Source organism: Armigeres subalbatus, chromosome 3 (genome assembly GCF_024139115.2).
Source record: "Armigeres subalbatus isolate Guangzhou_Male chromosome 3, GZ_Asu_2, whole genome shotgun sequence".
NCBI classification, from domain to species: domain Eukaryota; kingdom Metazoa; phylum Arthropoda; class Insecta; order Diptera; family Culicidae; genus Armigeres; species Armigeres subalbatus.
Genome location: NC_085141.1, coordinates 398,561,684 through 398,579,734, shown reverse-complemented (window position 1 = coordinate 398,579,734; position 18,051 = coordinate 398,561,684). Strand labels below are relative to the sequence as shown.

The following is an 18,051-nucleotide window of genomic DNA, read 5'->3' as shown; positions in this document are numbered from 1 at the left end:
TTGGCAATTTGATGATCCAGGACGGAGAACTTGTTAGGGAATGCATATCAGTGGTTGGTTATACGGTGTGCTCTATAGAAAAAAGCCTCCTTTAGTAGCATCAGTTTGTCGTAAAGCACTGTGAAGTGTTAAAGGTCTCACAGAAGACTTGAAAGCAACGTTACGCGAAAAAGATGAAAATACTGAGTGTAAGAGACAGCAAGACAGGTAGCTGTATTCATAAGGGGAATTGATGATCATCATCAAATTACAGAGGAATTAACAGCGTTGATATCAATGAAGGAATCAACTACTTCAGAAGCAGGCCTTAGGAAAGCTGTTAAGACCTGTATGAAGGAGCATAAAGCCTAATTTGAAAATAAGGCGTAACGACTGATATAGCTCTGGTAATGACGTGAAAGAACACGGGCGTTGTTACACTTGGAATTTAAAGCAAATTATTTATTCGCTAACCGATTGCTAATCAGCCAAGTTAATTCGTCATATTTCTCTGCTCAACAATTTGGCACAAATGATTGTCGGAAACTGATACATTTCTCTAATCCCGTAAAAAAACGTCTTTCAACAGAAATGCCTATTCGCTAATTTCTGAGAACATAGTTGTTCAGCACCGTTCACTGATGTGAATAATGTACTTGGAATGTTTCAAATGGAGATATTAATTATCAACAACTCCAATTCAACAACGAGCTCAAATATTAATTTCAGAAAGACACATCTTTCGTAAGATATTTTCTTTCTCCAGAAGTACACTTCAGAAGAAGACTTTCTCCAGAAGTACATATCTGTGTGAACAACTCTTTTCAAGAATGAAAGCACTAACAAGTAATTGTTGATCTTCATTATCACTGATTTTGAAACCAATATGCGCTGAGTTTTAGAAAGAAGTCAACAATTCCATGCCCTGTTGTGTGTGTGTGTGCCATCCTCTATCCCTCACCCATCCGGGGACGTTGATCAAGTAGCACTACGAATAATTTGATCAAATCTCATGCTCCGTAATGGTGCCCTTTATATTATGAATACTAGTACTGTAAAAAAAGAATCACTACTGAAGCTAAAAAGTAGTCCTCATGAAGTGTAGGGAATGGGGATGTACTAGCTATTCACAACAGGTGCAGCAAAACATCACAAGGACGCCCTTATTCGTACTGACTACTCAGGGAATAGAAGGTCGAGAAGAGCCACCGTTGGTAACTAAAGCTTAAACCGGATACCTGGGACTCCCACAATATCCGCGGCAATAGTAGCAAACGATGCCCTGTACGTATTTAGTTTTCAATAATATCAATAATTAAGCATTTAAGTAGATAACTGGAACATTCTCACCGATTTTATCTGCCGTTTTGCTGTTCATATCCCATTCAGATTCGGGAGTAATTACTGAACATCGCTATCATCTCACTAATTGAGGGCCGTTTATTTTGTTTCCCTAGATATTGTCAGTCCACGGACGCAGTCGCATCCGACGGCGTTCCTGGAGTCCAGATTTTGCAGCAGTCAAATGGGCTTATTCAAGTCAACAATTCCATGCCCTGTTACGTAAAAAGAAAAAGAGAATAAGCACACATAAAAACGTTGTTCAAATGCAATTAAATCGTGTTTAGATTTTCTATAAAATAATTTTAGCCATTCTGTAAAACTAAATGCCATTCTAAAAATTTTTACTTCAGTTATTTTGAAAACGAATAAAATATATGTACCGTGTACCGAACATGTTCTGGTCCGCCAGCAAGTGGTCATTCTGGAAATTGGCCCGTGGCTTGAAAAGGTTGGGCAGGCCTGGCTTAGAAAGTATTTTAGGAAGTCAGTGTGTTGATTATTTTTAAATAGTGTATGGACCACCTCACATTTCCGAGAAAACGTTATATTTGGGGAAATGGCATTTTCGAGAAGATGTAATTTTTGGGGAAATCCAATTTTCAGAGAAATTTCATATTCTGGGAAATGTTTTTTTTTAATTAGCGTTTATTTGAAGGCTCAAGCGCTCGAAGGCATAACGGAGCCGAAAGTCAATTGAAATTTCATTAAAATTTCATCTTTTGCTTCTTATGTTCTTATGTTAGTTTTAGGGAGCCGAAAAACTCGCGGCTTGGTCGAGGTTAAGGAGTACATACAAAAAAAAATTAGATGGGATTGGGGCTTGGGATTATATTGGTGTCCGTAGGTAGCGTTGATGCAGTCTTCCCATGATGATTGGTGTGGTTCAGAACAGAGACATACTGCAATGATACAAGCAAAACGTTTCTACCGAGCGGAGTGGGAAAATACAAGGTGGACATGGCCCTACGAATGGGGGGAGAGGGAATCAAACAATGACGTTGATGCGCTTCAAAAAATTGTGAACAAGGGCCATGTAGTCAATATCAAGCTTTCCCAACACATCTCTAATGTCCTCATTTTCTGGTTTCCCTCGGGCCCGGAGGGATGCATATAAATCGGACCTGGCAAGACCGTATTCGGGGCAGTACCAGACAACGTGATTGATGTCCTGATAGCCTGCCCCACAACCGCATCGATTGCTGTCTGCGAGCCCTACTCGATAGGAATGCGCGTTTAGTGAGTAGTGGTTGGACATTATACGACACATTACCTTAATAAAGTCTCGGCTAAGGTCCAACCCCTTGAACCAAGGTCTTTTCGAGACCTGCGGGAGAATGGAATGTAACTGAGCAAGGCCTGTTGACGAGAAATTGAAAAATATTCGTTGAAGGCGATTTGACGTTCGTATATATCACCTTCCATAGCGCTTCGATTCGATAGAGCACTCAATATGGATCGTATTTCGCTCAGAAAACAAGGTGAGTGCTGTACCGGCCTCATTGAACGTACATATAGCCTCTATTGAGCTGAGAATATCCGTAAAAATGAAGTATTGATCAGAGGGAAGAGAGGCAATTCGCTCTAATGCGTAGTGTATAGCTGCTAATTCTGCAACATATACGGAACAAGGATTTTGACGTTTTCGAGCGGCGCTATGCAATTCGTTGAAGACACCAAATCCAGTGGATTCATTTATTTTTGACCCTTCGATGAAAAACTTTTTGACGCAACTGACAACTTACTTACTGACAACAACTTACTTGTGAAAATTGGTGGTACTCTCCATTCGGAGAGGATCTGGAATTCCATGGATCTCTTCTCTCATGGTCAGATCAAAAACTACAGAAGAACTGGAGTAGTCTAAGAAGCAACCACGATTGGGAACATTCGAAGAAGGGCCAATCTCCAGGCTCATGTACCAGTAGTACAGTTTCATAAATTTTGATTGGAAGTTTCGTTCGATTAGCTTCTCAAAATTCTCAATTATCAATGGATTTAAAACCTCACACCGAATGAGGAATCTGAACGATATTTCCGCGATGCGATCTGATAAAGGAAGTACTCCCGCGAGTACCTCTAAACTCATTGTATGAGTTGAGTTCATACAGCCTAGCGCGATGCGAAGGCAACGATATTGAATGCGTTCGAGCTTCAATATATGAATTTTCGCGGCGACTTGAGCATGAGCATGAGCATGAGCATGACGACCGTGCATTTCGTAGTTGCTACTCCGTGATTGACCGGAACAATCGCAATTGCGCAGGGAACCAATGGATGGAAGCATGGGATTTGCTCTCCAACCTCAATGTGCACAGTCCGAGAGCTCTAGTATTTTTAATGGTCGATAACGGCGCTGGCCACGTCCTCACGGTCATCGGGGATGGGAAGGAATTGTTGATGCAATCACTCGCCCACTGCAAGCCGAGAACACCTCTGCACTCGCCACGAGTTCATGCGGAATTTTATTGGAATCTGGGGGTTGGGTTCTATGGCAGAGGTTCGTCTTGGTTAACGGGTTGCCAATGTGATAGTAATGAAAGGGTGGTTATATTCTAATTGGATGCCGAAACGAGCTTTTTCGCTCATTTCGAATTCTAACAGTTACCTGCTAGAACTATAGTCAAAGTTGTAGGTGAATGATAGAAGATGGAAACGGTATGCAAGCCCATTTCCAGTTCTAGCGATTGCTAGAACATGAGAAATATATGGAAAGATACAAAGTAGAAGGAATGGAACGGGCCTGGGATTGAACCCATGACCTTCTGCGTATGAGGCAGAAGTGGTAGCCATATGACCACCAAGCCCGTTATGAGTTTTCGCGGCGGCTTGAAAACAAAAACTACCGTATTCGATACCCGACAAGATCGTTGTACGATATAGCTTTATCAGATCTTCCGGGTGGGCTCCTCACCACGTACCGGTAACTGTCCGCATGAAGTTGATTCTTTGTTGGCATTTCTGATACAGATGTCTAATGTGCATTCCCCAGGTGCCTTTCGAGTCGAACCAGACCCCTAAGTATTTATGTGAAATGCCTTGAGAGATTTTCTTACCCCTAAGATGAAGCTTTAATTTTGCTGGCGTATAGAAAAGACAATCAGCTCAGTTTTCTCCGGAGAGAATTCGATACCCAGCTTAAAAGCCCAAGTAGACAAATTGTCCAGAGTATCTTGCAATGGTCCTCGCAGATCGCCCGCCCCTGTTCCTGTAAAGGAGACAACAGCGTCATCCGCAAGCTGTCTTAACTAGCAATTTTCCACAAGACATCCATCGATGTCTTTAACATAAAAATTGTAAAGAAGGGGACTTAAACATGAGCCCTGGGGGAGACCCATGTAACTAATTCTTGAAGTTGTTGAGTTTCCATGAGAAAAACTCATATGTTTCTCAGACAACAAGTTGTACAAATAGTTATTTAGTATTGGTGAAAGCCCACACTCGTGGAGTTTGTCTGAAAGGACGTCAACGCAAACTGAGTCAAAAGCTCCCTTAATATCCAAGAAAACTGAACCCATTTGTTCTTTTTGAGAATAGGCCAGTTGGATTTCTGTAGTAAGCAACGCAAGACAGCCGTTCGTTCCCTTGCCTCTGCGGAATCCAAATTGAGTATCTGATAGAAAGCCATTTGATTCGACCCATCTGTCGAGCCGATTGAGAATCATCTTCTCTAACAGCTTCCGTATACACGGCAACATCGTGATTGGACGGTACGAGTTATGATCCGAAGCGGGTTTATCGTTTTTTTTGATAGCGATCACCCTCACTTGTCTCCATTCATTCGGAACAATGTTGCTTTTAACTGATTGATTAAATAAATTCAACATGCGCCTTCTCGCGACGTCTGGGAGGTTTTTAAGCAAGTTGAATTTAATTCTATCCATTCCTGGAGCGAAATTATCACATGAAAGGAGAGCAAGTGAGAAATCAACCATCAAAAATGGGGCGTCCACCTCGTGTCGATCGGAGGTTGCTTCGCGTGCGAACCGTTGAATTGGGACGGAATCCGGACAGACTTTTTTGGCGAAAGCGAAGATCCATCGGGGGGGACTTTCCCTATCTTCGTTAATCGATGACGCGTTACGCATTCTTCTCCCGACGGCCCAAAGTGTTTTCATCGACGTTTCGTGCGAAAATCCATCAACAAAATGGCGCCAATAACCGCGTTTCTTAGCATTCGCGAGACTCTTAAACTTACGTTCAAGAGAGGCATAACGATCGTAATTATCTCGAGTACCACGCTTTCGATAGTCCTTGAACGCGTCGGACTTTTCCCGATAGACTTTGGTACACTCTTCATCCCACCAAAGAGGAGAAGGCGGACGGCGACGTATTTGAGATCCCGGTATAGATCGACGCTGTGATTGAACTGCGCTGTCTAGGATTAGCCCGGAGAGAAACTGGTATTCTTCCAGCGGAGGAAGAATATCGACCGAATGCTCACCGACGATGATCGCCTCGGTGTATCTTCCCCAGTCAATGTGTTTCGTGAGGTCGTACGCAACGTCAATCTGGCGAGACTGATACGATCCATTGGTGATTGAGATTTCGATAGGCAAGTGATCACTACCATGGAGATCTTGAATTACTTTCCACGTACAATCCAATGTTAGTGAAATCGAACAGATTGAGAGGTCAATTCTACTTTCGAGTTCTGAAGGTGCCACACGTGTTGCTTCTCCGTTATTTAAATATGTCATGTTGAAGTAGTCGCACATGTCGTAAATCAACAAAGAACGGTTGTCATCGGTAAGTTCCCCCCAGGCCGTACCGTGTGAGTGTGTCCTAGTCTCAACCGTGGCTCAGGCATAGCGGAGCAGATTTCGTTAAGATCTCTGCGTCGCATAGAAGCATTCGGCGGTATATACACAGAAGCTATGCTGAGGCCTCGTATGGTGACATGACATGCGACTACCTCAGTGCCTGTCATCGAGGGAAGATCTATTCTGTAAAAGGAGTGGAGCTTGTAGATCCCAAGAGCACCCCTCCATATTCATCTCCTCGATCTAGGCGAATAATGTTGAAATCGAGGAAAGAGAGAACTTTGTCTGGAGAAAGCCATGTTTCACTAAGAGCAAATGCGTCACAGCATGAGCTGTGAACTAAAAACTTAAACGGATCCAGGTTTTTAAAAATACTCCTACAGTTCCACTGCAGGACTACGATCTTATCGAATCGAATCAAGAACAGGCCATTTTGAAATCAATTGCTTCAAGAAGGGTTTCACCAGTGAGATTATCATGTTGATAATGTTTCTCACTGAGGAGAGATTTCTAGAGTATTGAAGATGAAATCCACAATCCAAGAAAGAGTCATTTCATCCGGTACCTCACCATGGTTATGTTGAACCGCCTGATGATTTTGTTGCTGATGTAAGCTTTCTGAGCAAAAAACTGGAACAGCTGGGGTTTTAGATGTTCCCGGAAGTGGCGGAAAATTGCCAGCCGCAAACTTGAGCCCCATAGGAGAAACTTTTTGGGGTTTCCCACCACTTGCTAATTTTCCAGGGGAGGGTCGAGTACTCTGTTCAACGACAGGAACATCTTGAAAAGCGTGCTGGCGTTTTGGCCTGCACCTTGCTCGCTTTCTTTTTGTCCTTGTTTCGATGACCGTGTATTTTTCACCGTCCCCAGAGTCTGAGCCTTGATCATCTAAGGGCAGGGAAGAGAAGACATTTGAGCTGGCGATAGAACAGGTTGATGGAACAGCGGCTGGGACAAGCGATTTTTAAACACCCCAGTACCAGTCTTGATGCCAGCACATGTTAGAAACGGCTCGGTGACCACTCCTGCAATCTCGACTTCACTGCTTGCGATGTATACGTGATATTCCAATCGAAAGAGCTCGAAGGCAGCAATTCTGTTGGCCTGTTCACGATCACTTACAGTGACTCGTAACTTATTACGGCTTGGGGCATTCACTTCAATAATGCCCTGAAACGATTTTGCCAGATCTTTTTCGATTCGCAATTTGTTTAGCGGTTTACCTTTGGGCCGAAAGAAAACCAGAAATGGGCCCTTAGATCCGGGCGGGTACGCTTTTAGGCGGGGGGTCGCCGGGGGTGTTGATCCACTTGCCTGGTTAGTATCCATAGGATCAGGAGAAGGCAGGTTAAAAGTCCCAGGAGAATTTGAGTTGTTGACCGGTTTGTTCAAAACAGTTTCAGCGGGAGTTGAGCCGGTCAGTTCACAGTTCCAGTTGCCAACTCAACTACCAATTCACAAGATGCGAGAAGCCGAAAACAAGAGGCGAGATATTTACCGACAATAACAGCCTTGTGTAGGTAGGTAGCGTACCGGTGTCGATGGCGACTCCTCTGCAGGCAGGCTTTCGTCGTCGTACTGGCTGCTACGATGGGGACGGGGGCTTCTGTAGCAAAACGATTGCCGCACTTTCTGCTGCTGATGGTGATGCAGCTTTTGGAAGTTGCGACTTGCGATCCGGCAGGTTGTCGTAGCCGGAAGTGCCTTTAACAGACACACCGGAGGTCTCGGCCAGGGTGTGCTGCTTCCCAGTCACAGGGCACAAAACGCGTTTAAAAAACCTAGTGTAAAAACTTCTACTGAAGAAAAACGCTAGGAAAACTTCACGCGAGATGAGAAAAAAAAAACCAACTGCTCGCTTCTAACGAAGAACAGGGAACCTGTCTGGGAAATGTTATAATCGGTGAAATGTCTTATTTTGAAAAAAGGTTCATTTTGTAACCATGCACCTCCCTCCATTTCCCTATGACTCTCTCACCTTTTCTCTTATTTGTTTTCTTTGGAAAGAGAATAAGTGTTCCAAAATTGATTGAAATCAGTCAATAGGTTCAGAAGTAACACAGAACTGTTCATTATCTAAGCAACGCCCCTAGTCTCCTCACATTCTCCCCCGTTTCGGAAAACCTTCTCTTTCTTACTATCATCGCCTCCTTAGGACAGTGAATGTGTGTAAAAATTTGGTTGAAATCGGTCAAGGGGTTCGGAAATTAGACAGAGTTGATCGATAACTGAAAAATAGAATTTCTAATATTGAGACATTGCATCAAATTCAAATGTCCAATAAAATAATTTCTAATTTTAGACAAAACTTTTTTCAATCTTCTATTGCAACGATTAGCCCCTTGCATCTTTAGTATAATTTAGGTTAAGTTTAGTTTAAGTTTAAAACATTGTAATTCTTACATAGTTCAAATCAACCAGAGGAAAAATCCTAACTGCCTGTTGCAATTGAAATACTAATAATAACTTTAACTATTTTAGAAGTATTAATAAACTAAACTAAACTAAAAGTGTACCATAGCAAATAAGGATGATAGTGTTAAGAAAACACGGAACACCTAGTCAAAGAGATGAATGCATGTATTAGATAATTATTAAAATAAAAAAGTTTATGTGGAATAGTTCTAGTATGGAAAATTTTGTCCTATTTTTTGTTGTTAAATATTTACTAACCGATGCGCTTCATGTTAATATTCTGAATTTGGAAGAAGTCACAGTTATTATATAACACAAAACAATTACTTAATCTTTTGGAATGCGGTAACCCACATATACCACACATGATAATTTCCATTGCAGCGTAGAAGAAAATTTCTAAATTCCTTCTTCTCTAAACTCTCTCTCTCTTCGCAGGTAACTGCTGCACAGTTCCACTTGTCAACCAAGCGCATCACGTGGCGGCAATAGACTCTACTTACCCAAGGTACATCGTGTGACATAATTGCTGTAAATTAATCATAGAGCCCCATCTTACGAAACATTGCATCGTCGGTCTGTGAAAATCCACCGCAGTTTACCACGCTGCTGGCTGGCTGCTTACCTACTCGCCATTCGGTCGCGAAGTGCAGTCATTCACCAGACCAAACCTGGCCAGGCCAAGCGCCGTCCGTTTGTTTTATGCTAATCAGTAACCAAACGTCGTCGTCGTAGCGTTAACCCAGAGTTGGTATTTTCTCACCGAAAGCCCAACTTCAGTGCCATTTACCGGCATTGTTCGAACCCAGCAATGATCTTTCGTTATGGTCGCGAGTTAATCATAGCGTATTTGGGCCTGCAGCAATAGCGGTGACAAGATCGCGAATTGCTCACCGAAGTGGTTCACAGTTCGATTCCGTAATTCGTTGTGGCACTCGAAGATTAGAACCGAGATTACTCAAGTTGGAAGGATAGTTTGGAACCACATGCAAGGCAGTAAGCCACAAGATTGGGGTTGTTTTGTTCCATCAAGGAGCGCAATTCGCACGTAAACAGCTTTACCTTCACAAGCACGGCTTCTATATCCCGGGACGAGGGGCTCGGCCCTTCCACCGCCACTTTGATGAATATTTCATTGCATTTTTCCGCTTGTGAGAATGTGTTATCTCAAGCCAGTTCAGCCTTTTTCCACTCTGGATTATGACGGCCCTCGGTGGTAGGTGCTGCATCAATCTCATTCAACATTCATGCGATTTCGGTTGAAAGGTTCTCAAATGCCGCCGTCACCGCCGCCGCCATCGCGCCAGTGAGGTTCGGCGTCAGCGCATCAACCTGATTCTTAGGCAGCACCGGATATCTCCTTCAATTCAACCCTACTCATACGGTGGAGTTTATTTGGATGAACTGAGTGTACGGAATTATTCAGATTTCTCTGTGGAAAGTGTTATTTGCTGTTCCGGAAGACTGTTTGGCGAGTCACCGGATATGGGAGTGAATGATGGGGAAGGCAATCGGCGTCTTCATCGCCAACATGAATATGATGATTATGTTTATTCGGTTGCTGAACGGTGTGATTATTGGTGGTTTTGATGAGATTCTCGGTGAGTGATGAGAATTTCGAAATAAGAAAAATGTTACTTTTGATGTAGGTTATTCACACAGATTGATGGATATGTACATGGCTATTAAATTCAAATTTTTATTCTGTGTTTGGTGTTTTGATGAGAAAAGCCTTATCCTTACTTTTTCGGGCTTTGCTTTCTTCTGGATCTTGCGAAATTGTCATACAACGTAAAAATCCTTATTCAATCCTCCTCTACGTCCTTTTAGTTTCTAAAAACTTTGTAAACTTCATTTGCTCAATTCAGTGTGAATCAATATAAGTCCTGTTAACATAATTATCCTAGTTATCAATGAATTCCCTGCCTTGAGCATGCTTACTATAGTACGCCAAGAGTAAACTTATGTTAAATACCCAATAATATTTTTTGTTGTAGTAAATGCGTCAATACTGCTACCTCATATTAATGTTTTCATTTCACAAATATATTTAAAGTTTTGTTTTAGTTACTCAACAAAGCTTCACTTCAAGTACGTCGTACCGGCCTTTTGCTCCTAGTCGCATCAGTCAGACAGGAGTGGAAGTCCCTGCTGAAGTCCAGTAAAGAGCAAGATAAGCCTTTTCACAGTAGGGAGGGAGCTGGTGGCGGGTGAGCTAAGCTGCGGAGCTGTTGCGACGCATGGCCGTTATCGGTCGTGTAGGTAGGTTGTAAACCCGAAAACGTGAGGTAACCGTCCCTGCAGGTTAACCCCAAAAAGGGAAAATCCGTAAAACAGGCGACAGATAAAGTAGCTGTGGTAAAGAAAGAAGGTGCACGAAGGAGTAAAGGGCACCTTCTAAAGATCGGGGCAAGCCCCGGGATAGCGGTGTAGCGATTACCTCACACATAACGGTAAGAAAAAAACTCATTGGTCTAGGAGAAGATATCATCTCTAACCGTGTGACCCAGAAGAGCGAAACAATTTTCCTCTTTACGCGAGTTGCGGCATAAAAGAGCTTTGCGTGTTAAAATATGACTGAATAGGTGTTGTGTGTTAGGATACAGATCAGAGCCCTATGCCCAGTAGAAGTCATCCAATGTAAGGGTTTGGATGAGGTGATCGAAGCAAAGCCTGATTTGGTCGACGTACTAAGAGATCAGTGTGGAGCTGAGATCAAATAAATGGGTGGTCATCAACTAGTGTACTGGTAGAACGCTACGGTTGCGAAACTTCGGAGAAATTCTTTCAAAGTCAAAAAAGGTCTGCAACGCGTTATTCCGAACACGACAGAAGTCTTAAACGGACAAAGACAGATCTTCAAGGCTGTTAAATTGAAATCTGAACTTCAAAATCAAATGTAGTAAACAACCCTGCTTAAGGACAATCCTCACAGAATCCAAATTTAAAGGACTCGCGTTTTCAAGGGCACACCACTCATTACGGAAGCAACGCACAACTGTCATTTTTATTATTCCACGCATGCTGCGACGCAGCAAATCTGAAATAATAAAAATTACAGTTGTGCGTTCCCGACCAGTAGATAGTAACAGATTTATATCAGACCTTGTTATTCTGTTACAGCAGTTTTTTATAACAGCGGTTGTTATAAAACATGTACCATTAGTAGTTAAAATAACAAAAATTGTAACAAAATCTTTTCTAGTTTTAACAAAAGTATTACTAAATATGTTATTAATTGAACAAAATTATAACTCGTTGTGTTACATAAAAAGCGGTGAAAATAGCTTATACTATAACAAATTATGTTCTTGCAAAGATTATGATTATCCATAATGTAGGCAATTATCTTGTCCAGCTGGTTCAACTTTGAATGTAGATTCAAGTTATACTATAGGTGGTACTTTACTTTTTTTCCAATTCCTATCTACCAAAAATGTAGGCAATTTTTTTTCTGGGGAAATAAACATAACACATTGTGTTATAATCATGTTATGACGATCATGAAATTTTATTTCCTTCATCTTTGGCAGAGAATTTATAACAAAATTATTGCAAGTTTTGTTATTTGTAACACATATTGATATAATTGTGATAAAATTTTGTTATGACTAACTAGTCGGGATTGCTTCCGTATTGAGTATAGACACTATAGGTTCCATAGACGAGCGGAGACACGGTTGAGTCATTTCGATTTAGTATGTATTTTCCGGTTTTTCACAGAATACCAAACGAATTTGACGTCACACGCTTTGTTGCTTGGATTGCAATCATGACGTCATGCTCGTTTGGCTACACTAACTGACAGTTTGTTTGGCTACACTCGCCTCAGTTCGTCTATGGAATCTACAGTGTCTATACTATTAAGTGGTGGGGGATATCCCTAGAAATATTGGTCAGTACTGTTTCTGACTCGTGAGTCGTCAAATAGGCCGACCATACCGTATGAGGCCGTCTATGTAGTACTGTTTGTGGACAATTATGATACATCGATGTTGCTAAGATGCCTACCAAAATAAGGAGTGAGAGGTCGTTTGTCACTTGGAAATGGGAAGTTCTTACTTTCTACTGCTCAGTTAAATCGTCTCGTTCCTACTTCTCACTGTGTGTTATGAGAAATGAGAAGTGAGAAGTACCAAGTGTAAAGTGAGACGTCGAACAACTTAATTCTTGCTTCCCATATGCTACTTGTCACTTCTCATCACTCTCATTTCCACAGTGAGAAGTGAGATCGAGAAGTGGAAAGTAACACATGAGAAGTAAAAAATAAGTGTGAAGTAGGAAGGGATAAATTAGAAGTGAATAGTGCGTCGTCACATTTCTCACTTCTCGCTCCTCATCTCTCATTTCTCATTTCACTGTGAGAAGTGAGAAATATGGAGTGAGAAGTGACAAGTGAGTAGTGAGAGGTCTAATTTCTCACTTTTTCTACTTCTCACTTCTTATTCCTCATAAAGTGATAAATGAGAATCTCAAATCTAATTTTTTATTGTTATTGCCTGGTCAAATGACCAAACGGGCCTTTCCGCCAGACGACCGTATTGGAGAAATGTAATTTTTGGCCAAACCGTTTTGGGTCTAATAACCGTTTCGATAAAACCTTCAGCTCAGCTCAATGGAATTTGGCTAGATGACTATCGTCCTAATGTGTCAATTGACCAAGGGACATCCGGCCAAATAGTTTTCCTCCGAATGACTTTTAGCCAAATAACTCTTCCTCCTTCGGCATGTCAGTCCGCTCGACATATCTGGGCAGCTGTTTGAGATGGTTATACTGTACAGACTGAAGGTTTACATTATAGTGTTGTTCGATGGCGATGTAGGCTTATTAACCTTTCGAGGTAACTGCTGGCGTTCCACAGGGATCGAATCTCGTTCCGAAATTTTGGAACATCATGTACGATGGGGTGTTACGTCTAAAGGTTCTTCCCGGTGTAAAACTCAACGAGTTTGAAGATCACGTATTGCTAGAGGTTGTCGGCGACACACTTGATGAAATGCAATTTTTTATTCCTCCGGAAGGCCGGGAGCCAGAGTAAGACTATGCATAATGAGCGACGACCAACCTCGCTTAACAGAAGATACTCTTCAAATGCAGACTTATATTCTACTTAGCTTAAACAAAGTACAAAAGATTCTGTTTCTACACATTTTTTTGTGTTTTTGATCGTGTGACTTTAATTTATCACCAAAATCTTCGCAACATGTTACTGCTACTGATAATAGGCCTTCCTGGCTGAACGAAGAGATTAGCTGATGCTGAGAACTGTATTGCGCGAGAATCTAACGTCGCGCGCTTAGGCAAGAACTCAAATGCCTTATTGAATACTGTAGTCCAGGATACAGATTTACGCGGAAATATGCATTTTACGTCAAAACAATATTTTTAGAAAAAAAAAGTTGTTCTACAAGTTGATCGGAATAGCTATCAAAAAATCATTTTTTTTTTAATATTTACTGACAATGTTCTACAAAGTTGTAATGCAGCTTATTCCATTAAATTTGGCAAAACAACTTTTTGTGCGGCTCTTAAATTGGTTGATTTAGAGCAATTTTACCTACCCGAGCAGCACAAGTCAGTCGAATATGGTTGCAGCAACTTAATTATGACCAAATCTGGTCACACAAGAGTTGCAGTAACCTACGTGGAACATGTGTGCTGCTAGGGTACTTGAATAAGGGTGTTGCTGGCCCTCCATTTGCTTTTCCAGTCCTGACTGATGAATCTTTTAGTACATGCTTTCATGTCAGCCAAGGGATCTGAGCATTGTTTTTGGTATCTGGTACCGGCTAGCAGGCTTGTAGTAACGTTTCCAGGAAGCCGTGCATGGGGCGTATTATTGCAAGGATATGAGGGATTCGACAGCGACAAGTCGAAACAATGTTGCATCCGGAGGCTGTCGAAAAAATAGGAAATAGCCAATAAAGAAACCCGGAGCAGTAAATGAATAAGAAATTTCCACAAATAATACAAAATTTTAATAAACAATCAAGAATTTTTCACAAAGCAAAAATAAATTAGCGTTTTCAAAGCAAAAATTGCTATTGTAAAAGAAGAATTTTCCATAAAGAAATCAAAGTGTTCCACGGAAAAAAAATACAAAATTTCCATATAAATAAATTTAGCAATAAACAATTACAAATTTTGCACAAAATCAATTTTTTTCCCACAAAAAATTAAAACTTTCCACGAAAAATTCAATAAAGAGCAATAAATAGGAAATTTCAATAAAAAAAAAAACAAAAACACTGAGCATTTTTCCATAGATGACCTCTTCTTTTTATGCGTTTTAGCGTCTTAAGTTCATGGAAAATTTAATCATTTTTTTTTGGAATTTTGGGTTTTTCAATGATCATTTTGTGAACATTTTTTATGGAAAAAAAAATTTATAATGTGGAAAATTTTGCAATTGTTTATTGCTAATATTGATTGATTTATAGAAATTTTGTATTTTTTTTCGTGGAACATTTTGATTTCTTGAAGGAAAATACTTCATTTATTTTTGCAATTTTTTTCTTTTAAAAGTGCTAATTTATTTTTGTTTTGTGAAAAATTCTCGATTGTTTATGGAAATGTCGCATGATTTGTGGATATTTTATGTTCGTTTATTGCTCATGCCCTGTTTTCTTTATTGGCAATTTCAGATTTTTTTATGGAAAATTTCTAATTCTTCATGGAAATTTTATTTTGCTACCGGATAAGATATTCCCGCCTAATACGCCCAAAGTCAGTCATATATGAGTTGAGGCAACCAAATTGGTCTAAATTTTGCTGCTAGGTGGAAGCCACAAATGCAACTCCCAGGATAGAAGCGTGTGTTGGTGTTTGTAGACGCCGCATCGTACTTCGTGTGCAGCAGCTGTCACCTACCAACGAAGTGCCATCGAGTTATCGAGAGGAGTACCAGTTCCTAGATCCATGCCACTGGAAGGAGATCGACAGTGGCCATCGCGCGCCTATTTCGCCCCCTTGAATAAGGAGAGGAATCCTGTGTTTCCCAGATGTGGTAGTATTGCGGAAAACCCTTCAATACAAAAGGAGTCGGATGGAGAGGAGAGAAGAGAAGACCAAGGATGCGGAAAGCCGGTGACAGGACAACGATCAAACATTGGCGTTCAATGTCGATAAGCTTCAAACCGAAGTGTCCCCATAAAAAGTTTGACAGCTCCGAAATTTCGCGATCACTCGACGAAATCGTGTGCCTACCATATCGGCCTATTTTTGCACCGACGACGTCGATTGACGTAGACTACATATTTTCGTCGCCAGATTTGTTGAACAATTAAGTCGCCTGCAATAGTTACCTATTTTATCGGTAAAATAATCGATTGATTATGTATTTGGTGCTAATTTTGATCATCTGATTAATGAACAGACGAAATCGGATCCCTGTGATCAGAAACGTAAAAGGAAGAAAAGTGAGTATCTGATATTTATTTAATAAAATATGGTTTTATTTTCGATATATTCTGCTTGATACGCATTCCAGAGCATTCATGAAGACTGGTTTTCCGGAAATAATCAAGGTAAGTGTCCAAGATTGGTCGACTTTAATATCTTTCAGGATTATCGGATCCAGAGGAAGTACTAAATTAATGTTTTAATCCAAATCCCACGAAAACCCAGCGCGTGATATGTCTGGTCACAGTTGAGAGCCGAAAGTCAAACATTTCTTTGTATATGGGTTGGATTTATTATTAATTATGCCAAAATTTCGATATTATCACTCTGTATAAAAATGGTAACAAATACCGCTAACCAGATTCCCGAAATGTGTGGCTTCCTTAAAGTTAGAATTATGATATTTCCTGGTTTTAAGAAATCATGAAAATTGAGTGATCATACGTTACGATTCCGAACTTAACAGTGGTCACTTCCTCAGAAGATTCAGTAATCCAAGGAGTTCCTGAATTGAATTGATTGGATGAAATAATTAAATTTTCCAAATATTACGTTTTTTACAGAATTATGAAGTTTGAAACGACACCGTTTGACCACAAAGTGCTCATACACCCGGATCTGGTGCCATCTATGAAAGTATGGACAGTCCCAGAACTATCATGCAGCCCACCCATTTACTAAATCGATTAAGTATCCTATTTCATCTGATGTCATGATTTTTTACACCAATCAATTTATAGATTTCTTCTGATTAGCTTCACGATGAAATTCAATAAACCGATTAAACACTCAATTTCGTCTAATTTCTTTGTATTCCCCACCGATCAATCTATAGATTTGATCTAATCAGCTCTATGGTAAAATTGAATAAATCAACTAATTACCCTATTTCGTCTGATTATATTATGTTTCTCACGGATCAATCTACAGATTTGATCTGATCTGATCCATGATAGAATTTAATAAATCAGTTAACCACCCTATTTAATCTGATGTTACTATTTTCCACACCGATCAATTAATAGATTTGGTCTGATTCGCTCTATGATGAAATTTATTAATTCGAATAATCATTCTATTTCGTATGATTTGGTCATACATAATTTAAAACGAAATTCACCTATTGATCATTTGATTTAGTCGCTGTTGGTCTACCGATTTCGTTTGGCGTCGCGTCGGCTAGCTCCCCTGTAAAAATCCCATAATGCTCGGTGAAACAATTTATAAATTCGTCGGATCCAAGATCGGTCGATGCTACCGACGAGAACCGATTAAATCTGGGGGAAAATCGAGAAGATTTTTTATGGGGGTAGAATGCTATCTATAACCGCCTTATATGTCACTTGATACAGTTGTACGAATGATTTAGTTACTCGTCTATGCTGGTGTGCTGCTTGGCGGACCTGTTCCCTTAACATTGGTGTCTAAAATGATGGCCAACAGGACATTACCAGCGTTATAGTTTTCGGCTGATACGATTCGATCAATAAATCCAAAAATACACAATTCTGCTCCTAATAAATCAGCCGAAAGCTAAGTAAAAGTTCATTTAATCATCGTAAAACGTTCTGTGAAATTGTTCTGTAGCATACCAACTGCTCTTTTTGCAATTCTGAGCTCAATCGAGCAATCAGAACAAATTTTCAGATTGAATGAGTGACGGAGGTGTATTTTCCTATACATTTTGACTGAAATCCCCATACAAACTTTTAGCCTTTATCTTTTGATGGATTTTCGAGATGTAATCGACTTCGCAACTCTCCAGCAATTTGTCAATTTCATTGAAACTTTAAATTATTTACGATAAACTATTGGAAATTTCAATTCTTGTCCTACCCAGTAAAAATATGAGAACCAACCAATCCCATTCCCAACACGGACATCAGAATGATGTAAATTACAACCACCATTTTATACAAGGGAAGGTTGTTGTGTGAAGAATTTTGTTCAAAGTGCAAATTAAATTAACCGCCAGAAAGTTGCCGTACGTAGCAGAACCACGAGAGAGATAGAGAGGCGCGTCGGAGGGACATGATACAAATATTTATTTGCATGAATGGCATCAGTGGCAATGAAGTGAAATTTTCTCAAGATATTTATTTGGTTTTGTATTAGGTATTGAAAATAAATCGATTCTCAGGATTAAATTTT

At 40.4% G+C, this 18,051-nt stretch overlaps 1 long non-coding RNA gene across 1 annotated transcript; it reads left to right on the top strand.

Annotated features, from left to right (window-relative positions):
• The first annotated feature begins 15,701 nt into the window (after positions 1-15,701).
• Positions 15,702-16,693, top strand: LOC134224016 (uncharacterized). Its single transcript, XR_009982807.1, has 3 exons — positions 15,702-15,917; positions 15,989-16,025; positions 16,464-16,693. It is a non-coding gene; the product is annotated as an uncharacterized LOC134224016 (long non-coding RNA).
• The last annotated feature ends 1,358 nt before the right edge of the window (positions 16,694-18,051 follow it).